The 24,452-nt window shown below is 35.9% G+C and overlaps 1 pseudogene across 1 annotated transcript in view; it reads right to left on the reverse strand.

Annotated features, from left to right (window-relative positions):
- The window catches only part of LOC143236549 (ankyrin repeat and fibronectin type-III domain-containing protein 1-like), a 319,259-nt pseudogene that overhangs the window by 62,082 nt on the left and 232,725 nt on the right, over positions 1–24,452 (reverse strand). Inside the window, exon 5 of the transcript XR_013019582.1 lies at positions 3,829–3,927. The product of XR_013019582.1 is annotated as an ankyrin repeat and fibronectin type-III domain-containing protein 1-like (transcript). The remainder of the gene's footprint in view (positions 1–3,828; positions 3,928–24,452) is intronic.

The following is a 24,452-nucleotide window of genomic DNA, read 5'->3' on the forward strand; positions in this document are numbered from 1 at the left end:
ATCCTGACATTGTTGGTTGTATTTATCTTCTATACCATGACATCGTTGTTTGAATTTATATTCAATATCCTGACATGGTTGGTTGTATTTATATTCTATATCCTGACATTGTTGGTTGTTTTTATATTCTATATCCTGACATTGTTGGTTGTATTTATCTTCTATACCCTGACATCGTTGTTTGAATTTATATTCAATATCCTGATATGATTGGTTGTATTTATATTCTATATCCTAACATGGTTGGTTGTATTTATCTTCTATATCCTGACATGGTAGGTTGAATTTATATTCAATATCCTGACATGGCTGATTGTATTTATATTCAATATCCTGACATGGTTGGTTGTATTTATATTCTATATCCTGACATTGTTGGTTATATTTATTTTCTATATCCTGACATTGTTGGTTGCATTTCTATTCTATATCCTGACATTGTTGGTTGTATTTATCTTCTATATCCTGACATTGTTGGTTGTATTTATCTTCTATATCCTGATATTGTTGGTTGTATTTATATTCTATATCCTGACATTGTTGGTTGTATTTATTTTCTATATCCTGACATTGTTGGTTGTATTTATCTTCTACATCCTGACATGGTTGGTTGTATTTATCTTCTATATCCTGACATGGTTGATTGATCCATGTTTATTTTGCTTCTATGTATTTCTTTCTGACTTCCTTATCTAATTACTTGTACATCTCTTCGCTTTCTGATGATTATCTTCTGGCATCTAAAATCTAGAAAATATTGTTTTATCTGTTTTATTGTCCTTTTTTTCCACCTGTTTTACAGATAATTTCTGTAATAGATATTCTTTGTCATGCTCACAGAAAGTCTACATTCATAATATCTGCTACAAAGTTAATTTTATTTATAACTTTGTATTTTCCCGTTCACTCGACTGTGATCTGAGTGCATGAATTTGACGTTTTAACTTCAAATTATTCCTCATCTTAATATAAATCCCAAAGATTATGTTTGCGTATAATCTTCCCTAATATCGAACTCGTATACTAGAGTATCGGTCTTTAAATGGTTTGTGTTACAGACGACCCCATTATATTTATATCGGTAGATTACAACGTGATCTATACACGATGCTACAAATTAGTTTCAGTAATAATACATTTCCACTAACCATCAGAAAGTAGTCCTTGGACTACAAAGAAACACTGGAATAAAAAGAAAGCATCTGCTCAACATCACCCACCGTCAACTCTTCGGGTTTTATTATCTGAGAAATATAGGTATTTGACTGTGACTCTGATACCGCACCCATCGTTACAAAGTACGAAGTGAATCTTTTCAACAAGTGGACGCGATCCTTGAACCATCGAAATCACAGTCTGCCATGGAAACCTTTCGCCCAAGCCGGGCCCAGTACGTAGAGCAACATGTTTGTTGTTGGTGCTACCATTGTATAAATTATTTTGAAACAATTAATTTTAATCTTTGGAAAATATAATCTGAAGCGTTTTCATTGTCGTCCAGTGAAAGATTGATTTAGTGTGTTTGTTTGTTTTTGAATTTCGCGCAAAGATACACGAGAGCTATCTGTGCTAGCCGTCCCCAGTTTATTAGTGTAAGACGAGAGGGAAGGCAGCTAGCTATCAACACCCGCCGCTAACTCTTGGGCTACTCTTTTACCAACGATTAGTGGGATTGACTGTCACATTATAACGTCCCCACGGCTGAAAGGGCTAGCATGTTTGGTGCGACCGGGATTCGAACCCGCTACCCTTGGATTACGAGTCGAACGCCTTAACACAATTGACCATGTCGGGTCCCAGATTGATTTAGACCCTATTAAATGGTTGTTTACCTTTCACTCAGTAACTGATGAGAGAGACTTTAAGTCCTAACAACAATATGGTTTAGCTACAAAGAACTGGTTGTTATAGTCAGTATAAAAACAAGATATTTGCTAAAAGTAAAATAGCAGGAGTCAATATGTGACGTTGATAAAAGTTACAAGAGACACGACATGTGTAAACTGTGAACATTATACAGCAAAATCCAACATTTAAAAAGTCAAAACTAAAAAAAAACAGAATAGAAGACAACAAGAAGACATCTATTTTAGTAAAGCTAAGTTCAAACACATAAAAAGAAAAGATGATAAGACTTAGAGCTTACAGTGTTTCTTTCGAGTAATATGTTTGATGAAACCTGTAGAGAAAACATTAAAACAAGACCTTCTATCTCTGACGCCCACAATCTATCGTGGGCAGAGTAGTGTGGCTAAAGGGAATGTGTTGTTTTATCAAAATGTCTCTCAGTATTAGTTTGTTTTTTATCTAGGATTATAAAGCAGTGAAGCAAAACTGAAACCTAATGATAAAGGACCTCTACTAATCATCTAGAAAATTAAATTTTGAAAAACAATCAAGTTGAACAAATTCATTATTAGATCTAACTTACACAAATAAGGTTTACGCGGACTACTGACCTAATTTACACTAACAAGGTTCACACGGACTACAAGGCTAAGTTAAAAATATAAAAGACATACTTGATTGAGTCCGTCATTAGAGCGCTAGTCATTGTCCCTAATAGTATGTTATCGGATTATGTCCCTCATTTTAATATCCTAGCTTACAGATCCATTCACTTCTTCAGATTTATTGATTCAGTGGTATTTAAACTATATCTAAGAACGAAATAATAATGCAAAACAATGACCTTCAATTTGATCAGCTTAGAAATATGACGTCTCTTTAGATCGAGTACAAATCTTTTTTTTAGTTAGTTCAACAAATTAGCAAGAAGTCTCCAAGAATTATTTTCTGATGAGACTCTTTGAGAACGAAAACTTTCAGATCACTTCTTTCCACTGGAACTAATTTTATAAGAGGTATTTTTTGAATTACAATTTGAACTTATTATTTTATGGTTACGTCGATACGATGAAGAATTTCAGTTATCAACGTTTCGTCGGTTGTTGTTTTTTTTAAAGTTGAACGAAAGGAACCTAAATAACACTAACCAGATTCTGTTATTTGATATCGAAGTGATAAAACCAAATATTGTTAATTTAATGACAAAACAACGACACAAGTAATTCAGATAACGCTTCAACAGTTACTTCAACTTCTTTGCATAATAACAGTCATTTTTTTTTTATTTCCTTAACATCAGAATTCTGATGACAATATGAACGACACAGAGCTCGAGGGTCATCTGATTTTAAAGACACTAGTGCTTTGTGTAAGTTTTTCTCAAGAGAAGTTAGAAGTTACATCTGGTTGGAAACTTTAAGACTTAAAATTATAAATGTATCTCAGAACGGCTGGTATGAATTTTAACACTTTAATTGATAAGGAGAGAACAACAAGATGTCCTAAACCTATATCTTAACCTGAAGATGACCCAGGAAAATCGAAACGTTGTTCTCTCCTTATCAATAAAAGTGTTAATACCCATTTTTATTTCAAGTGGGTTTCTCGTCGTGAAGACTTAAAATTACAATGCTATCAATAACACAGAACTACAATTCTGTCAGTAAAATCAACAAAGAACTTTAGATGTAAAGACATACAATAAACCTCAAAAATATAAAGACAGTTCTCATTACCAGAATATGTTTAAAACGATGGAAGGTATGGTGTTTGAAACATACTCAGGGATATAGGTATAAAGATATACAGTAATGTTTAAAACATACTCAGGGATATCAAGTTTTAGTTCCACAGTAATAAATAAAACAAGCATGTAAAGGTCTTCTGACCTAATTATGTTTGAAACAGAAATACTAAATACAGAAAAAGACATAGATATAACCCTTTTAAACACATATGTAGATACGATACAAGACGTACTGTTTGTTTCTTCAGAAGTTTTTCTTCTCAGAAAGCTTCCAGAAGAGCTGCGGACAGCCTTGGGATGTTCAGGAACTAAGTTGTATTGGACATTGTTTTCTGAAAAACAGAAATAGTACACCAAGTCAAAGTATAGTATGTATACTTTACGTAATCATTTAGCTATTCTAAACTGTAAAATGTTCTTGTAATAAGTAACATTACAAAATTTATCAGTAGTTGTCTTGACCTATTTATCAGATAAGTAACATATTCAACTTATTACTGAGCTTTCCTAACGACCTCACACTCCACGTGTCAATGTTATGTGGAACAATGTTTTATTTATGACTTCACACTACACGTGTCAATGTCATGTAGAACAATGTTTTATTTATGACTTCACACGACACGTGTGTTATATAGAACAATGTTTTAATTATGACTTCACACTCCACGTGTAAGTGTTATATAGAACAATGTTTTATTTATCACTTCACACTCCACGTGTAAGTGTTACATAGAACAATGTTTTATTTATGACTTCACACTCCACGTGTAAGTCTTATATAGAACAATGTTTTATTTATGACTTCACACTCCACGTGTAAGTGTTATATAGAACAATGTTTTATTTATGACTTCACACTCGTTTAAGTGTTATATAGAACAATGTTTTATTTATGACTTCACACTCCACGTGTAAGTGTTATATAGAACAATGTTTTATTTATCACTTCACACTCCACGTGTAAGTGTTACATAGAACAATGTTTTATTTATGACTTCACACTCCACGTGTAAGTCTTATATAGAACAATGTTTTATTTATGACTTCACACTCCACGTGTAAGTGTTATATAGAACAATGTTTTATTTATGACTTCACACTCGTTTAAGTGTTATATAGAACAATGTTTTATTTATGACTTCACACTCCACGTGTAAGTGTTATATGGAACAATGTTTTATTTATGACATCACACTCCACGTGAGGGTATTATACAGAACTATGTTTTATTTATCACTTCACAACTCACGTGTCAGTGTTATATGAAACATTTTTTATTTATGGTTACCTATACTGTGTTGGTTGAGAGAGTTATGTATACCGCTATGTTTTGTTTTTTCATACTCTGATGGTTTAAGTTATGTATACTATGACGGTTGTCAAATGCGAACCAAGAAACAGTATTTGTTTCTTGCTGTTGCACCAACATGGCTCAGCAGATAACCCGATATAGCTTTGCTGAAAGAAAAACACACACACACCAACATGACTCAGCAGATGGCCCGATGTGGATTTGTTATAAGACAAACACACACACATACCAACATGACTCAGCAGATGGCCCGATGTGGATTTGTTATAAGACAAACACACACACATACCAACATGACTCAGCAGATAGGTCATTGTGGCTTTGCGGTAAGTCACACACACCAACATGACTCAGCAGAGAGCCCGATGTGGCTTTGCTGTTTTAAACAAACACACACACACCAACATAATTCAGCAGAAAGCCCAATTTGGCTTTGCTGTAAGACACACACACACCAACATGACTCAGCAAATTGCCTGGTGTGGCTTTGCTGTAACACACATACACACGCACACCAACATGACTCAGCAGATAGTCTGATGTGGCTTTGCTGTAAGACACACACACACAACATGACTCAGCAGACAGCCCGATGTGGCTTTGCTGTAAGACAAACACACACATACACCAACATGACTCAGCACAAAGCTTGATGTGGCTTTGCTGTAAGACACACACACACACCAACATGACTCAGCATATAGCCACATGTGGCTTTGCTGTAAGACACACACACACACACACACCAACATGGCTGAGCAGATAGCCCGATGTGGCTTTGCTGTAAGACACACACACACCAACATGACTCAGCATATAGCTTGATGTGGCTTTGCTGTAAGACACACACAAACACCAACATGGCTCAGCATATAGCCGGATGTGGCTTTGCTGTAAGACAAACACACACACCAACATGGCTCAGCAGATAGCTTGATGTGGCTTTGCTGTAAGACACACACACACGCACACCAACATGACTCAGCAGATAGCCCGATGTGGCTTTGCTGTAAGACAAACACACAAACACCAACATGACTCAGCAGATAGTCCGATGTGGCTTTGCTGTAAGACACACACACACACAAACATGATTCAGCAGATAGCCCTATGTGGCTTTGCTGTAAAAAAAACACACACTCACCAACATGGCTCAGCAGATAGCTTGATGTGGCTTTGCTTTAAAAAAACACACACTCACCAACATGGCTCAGCAGATAGCCCGATGTGGCTTTGCTGTAAGACACACACACCAACATGAATCAGCAGATAGCCGAATGTGGCTTTGCTGTAAGACACACACACACCAATATGACTTAATTACACTATGACTTTACTTCTTTCTTCCCTCTAAGCTATATTAATTATCTCTGGAAGTGTTAAAAAAGTTCGTTAACAATCAGATACCAGCCAATACTAAATTCATTTAAAAGACATTTGTACTTTAAATTTATGGTAAAGCTGTTAAACATTTGCGAATGTCCCTAATTTTGAACAACTGAACAGAGGGAAAAGATTCAGTTAGCCGAACCCCTATTATCCATGCTTCAAAATGAGAGGAATACTTTGTAATAACACATGTATTCGAACCCGAGTAACCAGCAGAAATCTTCCAAGCTGCTATTCCGTTTGAAAGTTTTTTTCTTTAATTTAGCGCAAAGAAAGCTATTCAAGGTGTATCTGCGATAGTTGTCCATGGTTTTGAAGTAATAGACACAAAGGGAAAAGAGATCGTCACTGCCACCTTCCGCCAACATTTGGACTACAGTAATCGAATTATGGGATTTGGTTGTTAGTCATTCATCGTTATAATGCACCAAGAAGCGCGATTTTTATCGTGACACAAACCAATGGTACTTGTGCAAGATAATCGCTTGGCTTCGCTCGGAGTCCATTTGAAAGACAAAATTAAAAACATCAGGTTTAGAATTCCAGTCTTTAACTCTGTCTCAGAGCGTTGCATACAAATAATCCTTAAATATTACACCTATCTAGGATTTTGTCTCAGTTATAGTTTGTTTGTTTTTTGAATTTCGCGCAAAAGTACACGAGGGTTATCTTAACTAGAGGGAAGACAGCTTGTCATCACTACCCACCACCAACTCTTGGGTTACTCTTTTAACAACGAAAAGAGGGATTGACCGTCACTTTATAACACCCCCACGGCTGAAAGGGCGAGCATATTTGGTGCGACGGGGATTCGAAACCGCGACCCTGGAATTACAAGTCGAATTCCTCGTTCACCTGGCCATGTCGGGCCGTCAGTTATAATGTGAACTAAGTCAGCATTTTCATTAAAGAATGAAATACAGCAAATTAACGACTTTACAACTGAAATATCTGGGATTCTATTTCCCGCGATAAATGAAGTAGATAACCCAATGTGGCTTTGTTCTAAAACAACTAAATACACTATAACCTGATGACAAGGAAGTGACCAAACTTACACTTACTACACAAGGATAACAGAACTTACTCAACACTTACACCCCAAAGTAGAGAAGGTAAACACGTTTGATAAGACGACGACGATTCGAACACGAAGATTGGAAGTCGAGCGTTTTAAGCAATGACCTTACTTTACCTAAAATATAAATATATAAATCAGCCAAAGCAGTTTCGCCATCTGTACGCAATAAAACATACTAATTTGTTATTATATATGCAAAAACGGCTCGTTTGGGTTGAGAAAATATTTTACATAGAAGGTCGAAACGTTGTTCGCTCTTCTATGTAAAATATTTTCTCAACCCAAACGAGCCGTTTTTACATATATATTTCTCTACAAGTGGGTTTTCTCGACATTACTGATTATAATTTGTCATTAATATTGTTTTTGTATTGTTCTTTTAGCCACGGTATAGCAGTTTATAGAACAGCTCTTTTTATTTCTTGTTTTTAAAGTACAACTTTTACTTCATAGCCTGTCATCCCTTGACCGATTTCACATCTAATTGTAGTTATCGACTCAGAAGGTCGAACCCCCATCATACTGGTTTGTTTCATCGCGCCAAAGATCTAACAGAATAGTTTATTAACATTCTGCCTAAACGATTTTCAATTTTGAGAGCGGGTTGGTAGAGATCCTGATGAGAACAAAATCAAATCGGCTATACGTGTGCTACAGAGTTGGTATTGCTAGTGCACAAATATGTAGCTAATAAAAAGGAACAATAAAGAACAATAAAGGTCTTATAGAGTAATTTACTCTAATCCTGCCTAAAAAAAAAAAAAATGTAAAGTGCCAAGGCTACTGAGGATACCCCTGGATTTAAAAATGTTTCCATGTTCACAATGTATGATTCAGTTAATATCATTCTCAGGAGTAATAATATAACTTGAACATTCAATGAATCTGGTAAATACATGTCCTGGGATACCGGTAACTAAAACTGAATGGTTATATTCTATACCGGTATCGTAGTTTACTATTTTCTAATTTGTTATTGTACTGTATACCGAAGTTACAAAGCCAGACTGCAAATTGTTTGTTTTTAAATTTCACACAAAACTACACGAGGGTTATCTGCGCTAGCCGTCTCTAAGTTATCAGTGTAAGACTGGAGGAAAGGCAGCTAGTCATTATCACTATGACCAGGTGGTTAAGATACTCGACTCGTAATCTGAGAGGCGCGGGTTCGAATCCTCGTCCCATCGCCCATAATTAAAATGTGACGTTCAATCCCACTATTGGTGAGTAAAAAAAGTATCCCAAAAGTTGGCGATGGGTGGTGATGAGTAGCTTCCTTCTTTCTAGTCTCATGCTGCAAAATTTGAGACAGATGGCCCTAGTGTAGCTTTGTGCTGAATTAAACATTACCGCCTGAGCTACTCTTTTGCTGATCAATAATAGGATTGACCGTAATATTACAATGCCATCACGGATGAGAGGGTGAGAATCTTTTATGTGACGGGGATTCGAACTCAAGACCATTAAGATTACGCCCTAATCACCTGGCAATACTGGGCCTCACTGCAAATGCAAACAACGCTGTCCAAACGCTTTGCTTTTTCCGTACTCAGATTTTAATGTTATTAATTTAAAAATGTATTTTAATTGGAGTTGATTTCAAAGTTCACCACAACCGAATTTTGTAACACTATTCTTGAAAATCGGAGTTGTTGTCATACCAGTACCAGTGCTGACAGTACACTGCTAGTGCTACCGTACAGTGTCGTTACCTAACGAGTTATCATTCGATCTTTCGTAGTCTCGGTTTTCTGTTAATTATATCTTTAACTAATTTCTTTCCAGACAGTGCAAACTTTCAAAAAACGAATATTTGAAAGTGAAATGTCCTTTAACACCAATAGATAGCTCTGTAGATTACATTAAAAACATATTTAATACAACAATTTTTCTCAGTAATTTATGTTTTACTGTTAATTAGCCACCTGGATGATCATCGGTAATTATTAATAAAACTATCACGGTTAATTAATCTGTTTCATAAAACTATTGCGTACAGTTTAGGTTTCATTCTCATATGTTATATTTTCATTGTTGTTTATACGGTTTATTTTTTTTAAAGTAAAAAAGAAAACGTTGTTATAAAAGTAACTGATCGACAGTAAGCTAAGTCTATAAGTGAGAATTATAAATTATGAATTAATTAAATCAGTGAAAATAAATGTGTAAAACAAACCCCCACACCAGTGGCACAGCGGTATATCTGTGGACCTACCCCGCTAGAAACTGGATTTCGATATCTGTGGTCGGCAGAGCACAGAGACCCCACTATGTGGCTTTGTACTTAATTCTAAACGACGAATCAGCAACAAGAACCCACGATTTTTCACTATTACCACATTTTTCTGCAGTAAAACCAATATTACCAGGCTGAACACAAGGTCTGAACTCCGAACCAAAGTGTTCAAATTTTGAGCTTAATTAACTTAGGGTAGAGACGTTCGGCTGGTTTATTTATTTGTCGTTAATTCCAAGGTTACATTATGGACTATCTATTCTGTGTCCATCGTAAGGATTGAATCCCTGATTTAAATATCCTAAATCCATACAATTAACAGACGCTCAGGGTTATACGATATTTTATACTGAGCTAAGAATATAAAACACAATGTTTTTTATAATATTAATAACAAAGAAATTAATGCTTGACCAATTACTCTAAGCATTCAGTCACTCAGAAGCTCACTGATTCAGTTACCCACGTTGGTATAATGGTGTATTAATATCACTTGGCGTAACATCACAATAATTAAAGAAATGTTATCCAAAAACATTCATCATTATAGGAAAATATATAGTTATATATTACCAATAGATGGCAGCAGCATATTCACATGACTAATTTTTGATTTTGAATTCATAAATTACTAAGGTCATTTTTATGCATACAGTTAAGTTTATACACCAAAGAGACCTCACTGTTTTTCTGTAAATGTTTTAAATCAGTAGCAGACGAATTACAACGTATTAAATCGTGACGTTCAGGAGTCAAATGTTTAAGCATCTGACACTATTGAAAATAAACATCCAAGTACGCCTGTCTCTAAAGTAGACTTACAGCGCTAGAAACCGGGTTTCGATACCTATTTTTGACAGAATACAATAGCCCTTAGTGTAGCTTTATGCAAGAAAAGGGTTGAACCAAGAACCCAGATCCACAATCTGGCAAATTAATCATTAAGCCACACCCGACCAAAGTTGAAACTAAAGCAGGTTTTACTGATTTTGTGTCTTTACTGTGAATTTCGCGAAAAGCTACACGAAGACTACCTGCGCTAGCCGACCTTAAGGTAGCAGTGAAAGATTAAAAGAAAGGCCACTAATCATCACCACCCATCGCCATATTTTAGGCTACTCTATTTATCAGCTAATAGTGGGATTGAGCGTCACATTATAAGTTAGAAATTTTAACATAACAGACAACTGTAAAAAACAACAACGACTGAGATGCTTCATAAAAATAATAAAAGTTAATTAAAGATTTATTAATATATGATCCACCAAAACAGTGTGGATTGCCTAACAATATTTATTGCAATAGGGTCTGTGTGTAAGGCTGTTACTGTTTCTGCGTGCGTATCTCGAAGAATAATATACCAAAAAAAAAAAACACGAAAATTGTACACAAGATGGAAAATCGTTATAAAACAGTCCTACCCAAATTTGGTCCGGATGCAAATCCGGATTCTGGATCACTTTGAAGAATATTTTAGCCACGGCATAGCCGTTCATAAAAAGGCTCTGACTTTTGTTGTTGTTTCAAGTTCAAACTTTTAGTTCACAGATTCATCTCTTGAAGGATTTTTAATCTTGTTTGGTTTAGAATTTCGCGCAAAGCTACATGAGGGCTATCTGCGCTAGCTGTCCCTAATTTAACAGTGGAAGACTAGAGGGAAGGGAAGGCAGCTAGTCATCACCACCCACCGCCAACTCTTGGGCTACTCTTTTACCAACAAATAGTGGGATTGATCGTCACATTATAACGCCCTCACACATGGGATTCGAACTCGCGACCGTCGGATTACGAAACCAACGTCTTAACACGCTTGGCCATGCCGAGCCGATTTTGTAATCTATTTACAGACATGACTATTATGAATTCCTATTTTTAATAATGGGAATATGGAGCATTTTTGCGGTTTGGAGTTAATAATTACACATACCGGAATCAGATTCATACTAAACCTCACAGACACATTAAGACTAAGACTCCCGACACAATACAAAAATATGGTCTGAATTGTCGAAGGTAAAATTTGGCATTATTCAACAAAAACGTATGCGATTTCAAAAAGAAGGGGCAGGTCGTGGGTGTTTACTGCTGTGATTAATTATAAATTTACCTTTTTGTATTTTTTTACTTTTAAATTAAACTATTTGTTCGTGTGTTGAAGTTTATAATTTTTTTTAAATACATTTTTATTCTTTTTGGTTAGATGGCGTTTTAATATCACGTGATGAGTACTCGTCTGAATAATCTGACAGGTTTCCCGCATTTTTGTACCCAATTTTTTATTTCTTTTTTTTTTTTTACTGAAAGTCGTTACTTTCAGAATTACGTCATTTTGATATTTATTTTCGAAAAAAAAAACGAATAGTAGCAATAGCGCACTCTCTCGGTAATCTTTAACGAAATCTTGTGAAATTTTTTTTCATTCGAGCGAAACACCCACGGCAGTCAGAGACTTAACAACCTATAGATGCTGTTTTTTCTTCTTCTCTCTTCTGCTTTCCAACTTGACAGTCGAAAACTCTTCAAGCCGTTCCAAAAACATAAAAAAAACTATCACACTTACAGTAAGTCCGAAGTTGAACTGTAGATTCAAAAGGATTTTATAGATTCGAATTTAGAACTTTCCAAACTTCACATCAATGCACTGGAAATAAAACCAACGAAGCTATTTCAGGTAATGCAGGTGCGTATAATACACATTTCGTATTTTGAAGATTCCACAAACCCCCTGGAATACGGAAAGTACAGATGGGAAATAAAAATGCTTCATAAAAATTCATACGGTGTTTCAACAAGCACCTCTTGTCTGCGCCATTTTTATGTAACAAACTTTTTTATTTGTTTTGCAACTAACATTTCACGATATTTTCATAACATTTACATATCTTTTTTTATAACAACTAAGATTCGATTGTCAGTTTTCACGTCAGGAAACGCTGGACTATTTAGTGACAAGGACTTACCTGAAATTTTACGAAATAACAGGACGTAAGTTAGTCAAGGTTTATGGGTTAATTCAACGCTGGATATTTTGAGTCTTTGTTTACACTAAACATACGAGAATGTTACGTCTGAAGTTAGGACTATTTTTTGTTACAAATAAAGTTGTATTTTCAATTCTGACATAAAGAACATATTTGTTGTCATCATGTTTGGTTTGAATTTCACACCAAGGTACACAAGGGTTATCTGCGCTCGCTGTCCCTAACTTACCAGTGTAAGACTATACGGAAGACAGCTAGTCATCGCCATCCACAGCAGTCTCTTGAGGTACTCTTTTAACAACGAATAGCGGGACTGACCGTCACATTTATAACGCCCCCACAGCTGAAAGAGTGAGCTTGTTTGGTGTGATGGTATTTCGAACCTGCGACCCTCAGATTACGAGTCGAGTGCCTTAACCTTATCCTCGACATCAAGTAATGTTGACTTCGTATTCTCATTTATTTTATGAATAATACAATACAAACCTTTACTACACAGCCAAAGAAGAAACGCTTAAAAATTAACAGAAAACAGAGAGGAAATTAAGAGATAATTTATAAAAATTACGTTTGTAGTAGAATCAACATAGTAATGTAAAGTTACAACATGACATCAACATAGTAATGTGAAGTTACAACATGACATCAACAGAGTAATGTGAAAGTATAGCCTAACATCAACAGAGGAAAGTGAAAGTAGACCCTGACATCAACAGAATAATGTGAAGTTACAACATGACATCAACATAGTAATGTGAAGTTACAACCAGACATCAACATAGTAATCTGAAGTTACAACATGACATCAACATAGTAATGTGAAGTTACAACATGACATCAACAGAGTAATGTGAAAGTATAGCCTAACATCAACAGAGGAAAGTGAAAGTAGACCCTGACATCAACAGAGTAATGTGAAGTTACAACCATACATCAACAGAGTAATCTGAAGTTACAACATGACATCAACATAGTAATGTGAAGTTACAACATGACATCAACAGAGTAATGTGAAAGTACCACATGACATCAACAGAGTAATGTGAAGTTACAACCAGACATCAACAGAGTAATGTGAAGTTACAACATGACATCAACAGAGTAACGTGAAGTTACAACACGACATCAATAGAGCAATATGAAAGTATAGCCTAACATCAACAGAGGAAAGTGAAAGTAGACCCTGACATCAACAGAATAATGTGAAGTTACAACATGACATCAGCATAGTAATGTGAAGTTACAACCAGACATCAACATAGTAATGTAAATTTACAACATGACATCAACATAGTAATGTGAAGTTACAACATGACATCAACAGAGTAATGTGAAGTTACAACATGACATCAACAGAGTAATGTGAAAGTACCACATGACATCAACAGAGTAATGTGAAGTTACAATATGACATGAACATAGTAATGTGAAGTTACAACATGACATGAACAGAGTAATGTGAAATTACAACATGACATCAACAGAGTAATGTAAAGTTACAACATGACATCAACAGAGTAATGTAAAAGTACCACATGACATCAACAGAGTAATGTGAAGTTACAACCAGACATCAACAGAGCAATGAGAAGTTACAACCAGACATCAACAGAGTAATATGAAGTTACAACATGACATCAACATAGTAATGTGAACTTACAAAACGACATCAACATAGTAATGTGAAATTACAACATGACATCAACAGAGTAATGTGAAAGTACCACATGACATCAACAGAGTAATGTGAAGTTACAACATGACAATAACAGAGTAATGTGAAGTTACAATATGACATGAACATAGTAATGTGAAGTTACAACATGACATCAACAGAGTAATGTGAAGTTACAACATGACATGAACATAGTAATGTGAAGTTACAACATGACATCAACAGAGTAATGTAAAGTTACAACAAGACATCAACAGAGTAATGTAAAAGTACCACACGACATCAACAGAGTAATGTGAAGTTACAACCAGACATCAACAGAGCAATGAGAAGTTACAACCAAACATCAACAGAGTAATATGAAGTTACAACATGACATCAACATAGTAATGTGAAGTTACAACATGACATCAACAGAGTAATGTGAAGTTACAACATGACATGAACATAGTAATGTGAAGTTACAACATGACATCAACAGAGTAATGTAAAGTTACAACAAGACATCAACAGAGTAATGTAAAAGTACCACACGACATCAACAGAGTAATGTGAAGTTACAACCAGACATCAACAGAGCAATGAGAAGTTAGAACCAAACATCAACAGAGTAATGTGAAGTTACAACATGACATCAACAGAGTAATGTGAAGTTACAACATGACATGAACATTGTAATGTGAAGTTACAACATGACATCAACAGAGTAATGTGAAGTTACAACATGACATGAACATAGTAATGTGAAGTTACAACATGACATCAACAGAGTAATGTGAAAGTATAGCCTAACATCAACAGAGGAAAGTGAAAGTAGACCCTGACATCAACAGAATAATGTGAAGTTACAACATGACATCAACAGAGCAATGAGAAGTTACAACCAGACATCAACAGAGTAATATGAAGTTTCAACATGACATCAACATAGTAATGTGAAGTTACAACATAACATCAAGAGAGTAATGTGAAGTTACAACATGACATCAACAGAGTAATTAGAAGTTACAACCAGACATCAACATAGTAATGTGAAAGTACCACATGACATCAACAGAGTAATGTGAATTTACATGACATCAACAAAGTTATGTGAAAGTACATGACATCAACAGAGTAATGTGAAGTTACAACATGACATCTACAGAGTAATGTGAAGTTACAACATGACATCAACATAGTAATGTGAAGTTACAACATGACACCAACATAGTAATGTGAAGTTACAACATGACACTAACATAGTAATGTGACGTTACAACATGACATCAACATAGTAATGTGAAGTTACAACATGACATCAACATAGTAATTTGAAGTTACAACACATCAACATAGTAATGTGAAGTTACAACATGACATCAACAGAGTAATGTGAAGTTACAACATCACATCAACAGAGTAATGAGAAGTTACAACCAGACATCAACATAGTAATGTGAAAGTACAACATGACATCAACAGAGTAATGTGAAAGTACACCCTGACATCAACAGAATAATGTGAAGTTACAACATGACATCAACATAGTAATGTGAAGTTACAACCAGACATCAACATAGTAATCTGAAGTTACAACATGACATCAACAGAGTAATGTGAAAGTATAGCCTAACATCAACAGAGGAAAGTGAAAGTAGACCCTGACATCAACAGAGTAATGTGAAGTTACAACCATACATCAACAGAGTAATCTGAAGTTACAACATGACATCAACATAGTAATGTGAAGTTACAACATGACATCAACAGAGTAATGTAAAAGTACCACATGACATCAAGAGAGTAATGTGAAGTTACAACCAGACATCAACAGAGTAATGTGAAGTTACAACATGACATCAACAGAGTAACGTGAAGTTACAACACGACATCAATAGAGTAATGTGAAAGTATAGCCTAACATCAACAGAGGAAAGTGAAAGTAGACCCTGACATCAACAGAATAATGTGAAGTTACAACATGACATCAACATAGTAATGTGAAGTTACAACCAGACATCAACATAGTAATGTAAAGTTACAACATGACGTCAACATAGTAATGTGAAGTTACAACATGACATCAACATAGTAATGTGAAGTTACAACATGACATCAACAGAGTAATGTGAAGTTACAACATGACATCAACAGAGTAATGTGAAAGTACCACATGACATCAACAGAGTAATGTGAAGTTACAACATGACATGAACATAGTAATGTGAAGTTACAACATGACATCAACAGAGTAATGTGAAGTTACAACATGACATGAACATAGTAATGTGAAGTTACAACATGACATCAACAGAGTAATGTAAGAGTACCACATGACATCAACAGAGTAATGTGAAGTTACAACCAGACATCAACAGAGCAATGAGAAGTTACAACCAGACATCAACAGAGTAATATGAAGTTACAACATGACATCAACATAGTAATGTGAACTTACAAAACGACATCAACATAGTAATGTGAAGTTACAACATGACATCAACAGAGTAATGTGAAAGTACCACATGACATCAACAGAGTAATGTGAAGTTACAACCAGACATCAACAGAGTAATGTGAAGTTACAACATGACATCAACAAAGTAATGTGAAGTTACAACATGACATGAACATAGTAATGTGAAGTTACAACATGACATCAACAGAGTAATGTAAAAGTACCACACGACATGAACAGAGTAATGTGAAGTTACAACCAGACATCAACAGAGCAATGAGAAGTTACAACCAGACATCAACAGAGTAATATGAAGTTACAACATGATATCAACATAGTAATGTGAACTTACAACACGACATCAACATAGTAATGTGAAGTTACAACATGACATCATCATAGTGATGTGAAGTTACAACATGACACCAACATAGTAATGTGAAGTTACAACCAGACATCAACAGAGTAATGTGAAAGTACAACATGACATCAACAGAGTAATGTGAAAGTACCACATGACATCAACAGAGTAATGTGAAGTTACAACATGACATGAACATAGTAATGTGAAGTTACAACATGACATCAACAGAGTAATGTGAAGTTACAACATGACATAAACATAGTAATGTGAAGTTACAACATGACATGAATATAGTAATGTGAAGTTACAACATGACATCAACAGAGTAATGTAAAGTTACAACATGACATCAACAGAGTAATGTAAGAGTACCACATGACATCAACAGAGTAATGTGAATTTACAACCAGACATCAACAGAGCAATGAGAAGTTACAACCAGACATCAACAGAGTAATATGAAGTTACAACATGACATCAACATAGTAATGTGAACTTACAAAACGACATCAACATAGTAATGTGAAGTTACAACATGACATCAACAGAGTAATGTGAAAGTACCACATGACATCAACAGAGTAATGTGAAGTTACAACCAGACATCAACAGAGTAATGTGAAGTTACAACCAGACATCAACAGAGTAATGTGAAGTTACAACATGACATCAACAAAGTAATGTGAAGTTACAACATGACATGAACATAGTAATGTAAAGTTACAACATGACATCAACAGAGTAATGTAAAAGTACCACACGACATGAACAGAGTAATGTGAAGTTACAACCAGACATCAACAGAGTAATATGAAGTTACAACATGATATCAACATAGTAATGTGAACTTACAACACGATATCAACATAGTAATGTGAAGTTACAACATGACATCATCATAGTGATGTGAAGTTACAACATGACACCAACATAGTAATGTGAAGTTACAACCAGACATCAACAGAGTAATGTGAAAGTACAACATGACATCAACAGAGTAATGTGAAAGTCACCCTGACATCAACAGAGGAAAGTGAAAGTACAACATGACATCAACAGGGTAAAGTGAAAGTACACCCTGATATCAACGTAGTAAAGTGAAAGTACAATAGATTTCGCAACAACGATTGGATAATCTGATCATGAGCATGTGCCGTAGTCACTAACACTCGAGGTCTCACACAGACTACTGAAATTCTCCAGACTGTGAACTGGACACTTCTGTCCATGACTGTTCTGCTTAACTCTGCACCACAGGGTGCATTAGTTCTTCAGAATCTGTTATCCAAGTTAAAGTTGTTTTTCTTTCCAAAATGTTCATTCCGTATATGTATAAATAACATCGTGGTTGGTGGTTGGCATATTCTCAGAGTAAAACATGATCCCCACCAAATATTTACTGCTGAATTACATTACAAAAATCAAAATAATTTTGTTAATCATTATAGTAAGAAAGTTCTGTTGGGTTTGTATAGTAAATAAATATGAAAAGTATAACCCAGTATAATTCAGGAGCGTAGATTTTTTACACCTGATGGGGGGGGGGATGATTTTTCAACCACTTATGTGGACTGTTCAATTTGCAAATTGGTAATCTCTGATTACATGAACCTGAAAGCTGTAAACATGCAGTCACAGAGTATTCTTGTTGCCACGATACTTGCATGTATACTTAGGCCTACTGACTGATACTTACGAACTATCGCTAAGATCGAAAAGCTTAGAAGCACGTCTATATTAAAGATGTACATTTCGGCTACTGAAAAAGCCTACATCTAGGCCTAATTATGTAATTCGATTGGTAAGAACACGAGAATCACAAGAACAAACACACAAATTGTAGGCCTGTGATTCAACAGACCAAACTGTAGGGGGGGATGATTGTATGCACCATACCCCCCCACCTAAAATGAAGAGAGGATGTATCCTCATCCCCCCAGGATCTGCGCCCCTGCCAGTATTTATCAAAGGGTTTGGCTGCGGTTCGTAAGATCCAAAGTTAGAGCTGCAATATATTACTGAAAACACTTCGCCATTTGAGTTATGGGGACCTGTAATAGTAGTCATCTGTCCTCCTGTTTAGTTAAGGAAACTTCTCTATCTCTAGTAAGGGCCTGGCATGGCCAAGTGTGTTAAGGCGTTCGACTCGTAATCCATGTGTCGCGGGTTCGAATCCCGGTCGCACCAAACATGCTCGCCCTTTCAGCCGTGGCGGCGTTATAATGTGACGGTCAACTATGCGTTGGTAAATAAGTAGCCCAAGATTTGGCGGTGGATAGTGATGACTAGCTCCCTTCCCTCTAGTCTTACACTGCTAAATTAGGGACAGCTAGCGCTGATAGCCCTCCAGTAGCTTTGCGCGAAATTCAAAACAAACAAATCTGTGGTAAAAGGTCTATATAAGAATGTTTGATTTCTTTTGCTTGATATTCTTGTATCGAAAATACACTTACTTTCACTTGGGATAGATACAAATGTGAACTAGTTAGTGCTTTAAAAAGTACGACGTCTACGTATTGTTTAGCAATAACTCCAGGCATACTTTACCAACGCGTATTCTATGTGGTTAGATCCGGTGTCCATGTTTGTGTGTGCCTCTGTGTTACGTTATAACCCTAAATCGCTAGCCTAACGAATCGTTTGATTCCGAGGTTCACACAAAGGAAACATTTTCACTTTACTCTTGGAAATTTCTCGAAAACTCCTTTCCCTAATCTGTTGGACTCGCCAACTTCTAATTGATGCCACACGAATCTCTAGGGTCCGAGATTTGCATAAATCTAGAACTTTTCATCCAGCCCCTTAAGGAAACCGGTATTTTGCGAAAGCACTTTTACAGGAATTTCCGAAAGCAGATCCCAAATTTGGCATTGATTTACATTAGAGTATATAAATAATTAGGCTTACTAATTACCATTCATAACTTGGTTTAAGAAAGTAAATTTATTTTATAGTGGTAATAATCATAAAACTGAAATATTAGTTCAATAGCGACCCTGTAAATATTGGTCATATGCTCGTGGGTTCGTTGGTTTAGCAATAATTCTGGTAATATGTTGACAACGTGTGCTGGCCTGGCATGGCCGAGCGCGTAAGACGTGCGACTCGTAATCCGAGGGTCGCGGGTTCGCGCCCGCGTCGCGTTAAACATGCTCGCTCTCCTAGCCGTGGGGGTGTATAATGTGACGGTCAATCCCACTATTCGTTGGTAAAAGAGTAGCCCAAGAGTTGGCGGTGGGTGGTGATGACTAGCTGCCTTCCCTCCAGTCTTACACTGCTAAATTAGGGATGGCTAGCAAAGATAGCCCTCGAGTAGCTTTGTGGGAAATTCCAAAAAACAAACAAACAGACAACGTGTGAGCTAACAACAGCATGGATGTAGGTCGATCGACAGTGTTGTATAGCAACAATCCTGTTTATTTCTAGTTGTTAATCTTTTATATTGTTAATTACTGTTTTATATTTTAGTTGTTTTTAAAACGTTGTTAATGGAGAGAATAATGAAATAATAAATGGCTGCAATATTCAACTTAACTTTGTATAAATAAATGTTCAGGTTTTGTGAAATCTCGATTTTCACTGTTCTGCGTAGAAACTCGAGAAAAGCACTGGGAGAGAGATTACAATAACGTCACCAAGTCAACTGCGTTTCATCTCATGGTCGATAAGAGCACTGACGAAGAGATTATATTAATGCAGACAACAGTTTCATCAAAACCATTCTCGGATATTGTGTGCATGATGAATACATTCGCAATTAAATATTTCGTCAAAGTTTCACTTTTTAAGTCTATTTTGTATTATTTAGATAAAAATAAACGATTTTATTAGGTGAGAAATTATTGGGAAGGCTCTTGTTTTATCTTTCAATGGAAACTAAATGCAACGCTGATAATTAAGGTAACGGCTCCCGGTAGGGGGCTCTTTCCAAAATTAGGTTTTTGGTTTGTTTGCTTGTTTAGTATTAAGCACTAAGCTACATAATAGGCTATCTGTGTTCTGCCCACCGCGGGTATCGAAACTCGGATATCAGCGGTGGGGTCCGCAGACGTGCCGCTGGGGTAGGCAGTTTTTTTGGATTGGATGAAAATGAGGAGTGTAATCTATACTGAACACGGTGTCCATACGGTACAGCCTAGAGAATTCACTACGAGCGCCACCTATCGTCCGACAAACTACGATCGTTAGAAGATCGTGTATAATTTCGTTATCAAACTAGCGAAAGAGATGATTCGATGCGAAACAAGTATCGAACACGCTGATAATAAAGTCATATAGCGATCTTAGCACGTGATTTTATAATACACTTCCACGTTTCAGCGAAATAATATTCAATGGTTAATAAAGGGAGTGACTGATCTAATATTAGTTGAAACTGTGTGTGTTTGTGTTTTTCTTAAAGCGAACCCACATCGGGCTATCTGCTGTATCCACCGAGAGGAATCGAACCCCTAATTTTATCGTTCTATATCCGTAGCTTAACCGCTGTTCCAGCGGGGGACTACTTGAAACGCAAGTATTCTTTAGTAGAAAAACACACATACACACACACATGCAATTTCAACCATGTTTTGAACAAAATAAAAAGATATACACAGGCGTATGTTCATAAAAAGTGTACGTCTTGAATGCCAGCTCTAAACAAAGTTAAAAACTATAACGACTTCTGAGTTGTAAATCACGTGTGCCACCATGTTTGTTCTTGCTTTTTCGATTTAATTCAAAATTACTTTAAGACAATTTACGTTAAATGTCCATATAACTTGGAAGTGATAGACTAGAGGAAAGGTAATTAGTTATAACCACCTACCGCCAACCCTTGGACTACTCTTTTACTAACGAACAATGAGATTGACTATCAGATTATAACGCTTCCTAGGGCAGAATAGTCGAGGATGTTCAGTGATGGGAATCTAACTCGAACTTTTAGCTTCCGAGTGCCTTACCTTAATCATCAGGCCAAGCGAAGCCTAATATAGCGAGAGACTAAAATTCAAACTGCACGAATAATTGCTCTATAAGACCGAAATATATCCAGAAATGTCACACTTTAAAATACACACACACACACACATATTGTGAAATGTCACTAATCAATGCGAGAAAAACAACATTTTATTATAAGCAGTTTCGATTTACTGGGAGAGAAATATATTTCATACCGCGTATTCAATAAATTTAAATAGGGTTTGTTAAGACTAACTCTATATTGTTTCTCCCACATTAATCTAAATCTGCTTACGTAATTATCCCTTCACTGTCAGTGGAGTTTTTACCACCAATGTTTAGAATTTCCTCACGTCAATCACAGAAGATCAGATAACCCCAGTTATTTAAGTAGAAACAAGGAGCTGAAAGGGGGAAGGAGTAAAGGGGCTCAGTGCCCAATCCACTTCGTCGTTTCGCTTAGAAAACTCTGCTAGAGATGACAAAAATCCCAATAAGATTATATGAAAACAACGACCTTGGATGACTTTGCGCGACAAGGTTAAAGGCTTACATCGTTGTCAGATCCACTTAATCGTGAAAAGTAGTCGCAGGTTTTAACCTTGTCCAGTTCTCGCGCATAATCCGATGTTCTTTACGACATTTCCTTCATAAACCTTGAATTATCCTGAAATATCAATTTCCGTTATTTTCTTGTTCCTTATAGCTGGAGGAAACAGGGAAATCAATCCTTACTTGAATTACTGTATCAACTGTGTCTTATAGCTGGAGGAAACAGGGAAATCAATCCTTACTTGAACTACTGTATCAACTGTGTCTTATAGCTGGAGGAAACAGGGAAATCAATCCTTACTTGAACTACTGTATCAACTGTGTCTTATAGCTGGAGGAAACAGGACCCCATGAAATCAATCCTTACTTGAACTACTGTATCAACTGTGTCTTATAGCTGGAGGAAACAGGGAAATCAATCCTTACTTGAACTACTGTATCAATTGTGTCTTATAGCTGGAGGAAACAGGGAAATCAATCCTTACTTGAACTACTGTATCAACTGTGTGAAGATGTTTATTTACAGTTTTGCTCCTTAAAATCAAACAATGAAGAATGATAGAAGTATTACTACATTAACACTCTCCAAACTCTAATAACAGTGAATGTCCTATATATTTAATGTTTATTAGATACCAATAGAAGTATTACCACATTAACACTCTCCAAACTCTAATAACAGTGAACGTCCTATATATTTAATGTTTATTAGATACCAATAGAAGTATTACCACATTAACACTCTCCAAACTCTAATAACAGTGAACGTCCTATATATTTAACGTTTATTAGATACCAATAGAAGTATTACCACATTAACACTCTCTAAACTCTAATAACAGTGAACGTCCTATATATTTAATGTTTATTAGATACCAATAGAAGTATTACCACATTAACAATCTCCAAACTCTAATAACAGTGAACGTCCTATATATTTAATGTTTATTAGATACCAATAGAAGTATTACCACATTAACACTCTCCAAACTCTAATAACAGTGAACGTCCTATATATTTAATGTTTATTAGATACCAATAAATGTTATATTTTTATCTTTAGTTAGTTAAACGTCGTTCAAGCGACCTCTGGTGTATACAGTATGTAACTGATACTGTACTGGTTTCTCACTACAGAACGCTAAAATTCGAGATGCTGTCCCCGCAGCAGATCTAATGTGTAGCTTTACCGACTTACATCATGAGTTGAAATAAGCGTCGCTGAGTTAGAAAATTCGGGTTCTAATTTCAGCACCATCAACTAGCCTTAACATTTGCTCCTCAAGAAGAAAAGAAAGGTCCACCTCTTGAAAGTGCTCAGGTTATAGGGTTTTTATTCATTTCTACCAAGACTTCTTGAACTTACGTGTTTTTATCACACCATGAATTAGCCTTCACCTAATCTGGTGTTTTGCTGCAGGTGTGATAGATAGCGCCACTAACATATGTTCTGTAGTATAATTTTTTTGTTTAGAATTAAACGAAAACCTACACAATGGATTACCCGTGCTCCAACCACCACGGATATTGAAACCCGATTTCTAGCGATACAAGTCCACAGACATACCGCTGTGCCACTGGAGGGCAGCACCTATAGAACTACACACCTCTACAGACTTTACATTTTATAGACTTATAAAGCTATACAGCTTCTTCCTTCATTGTTACCGTGTTAGTTACAAGTTTCTATCGTAGTGGAAACAAAACGGGTTTATGTTGCATAAATAGATCGTGAAAGTACAAGACTAAACACCCACATTGCGTAATGTTCTATTTTATTACACGAATATTTGTTTTTGAATTTCGCGCAAACCTACACGAGGGATATCTGCGCTAGTCGTCCTTAATTTAGCAGTGTAAGACTGGAGGGAAGGCAA

Source organism: Tachypleus tridentatus, chromosome 13 (genome assembly GCF_004210375.1).
Source record: "Tachypleus tridentatus isolate NWPU-2018 chromosome 13, ASM421037v1, whole genome shotgun sequence".
In the NCBI taxonomy this organism is placed as follows: domain Eukaryota; kingdom Metazoa; phylum Arthropoda; class Merostomata; order Xiphosura; family Limulidae; genus Tachypleus; species Tachypleus tridentatus.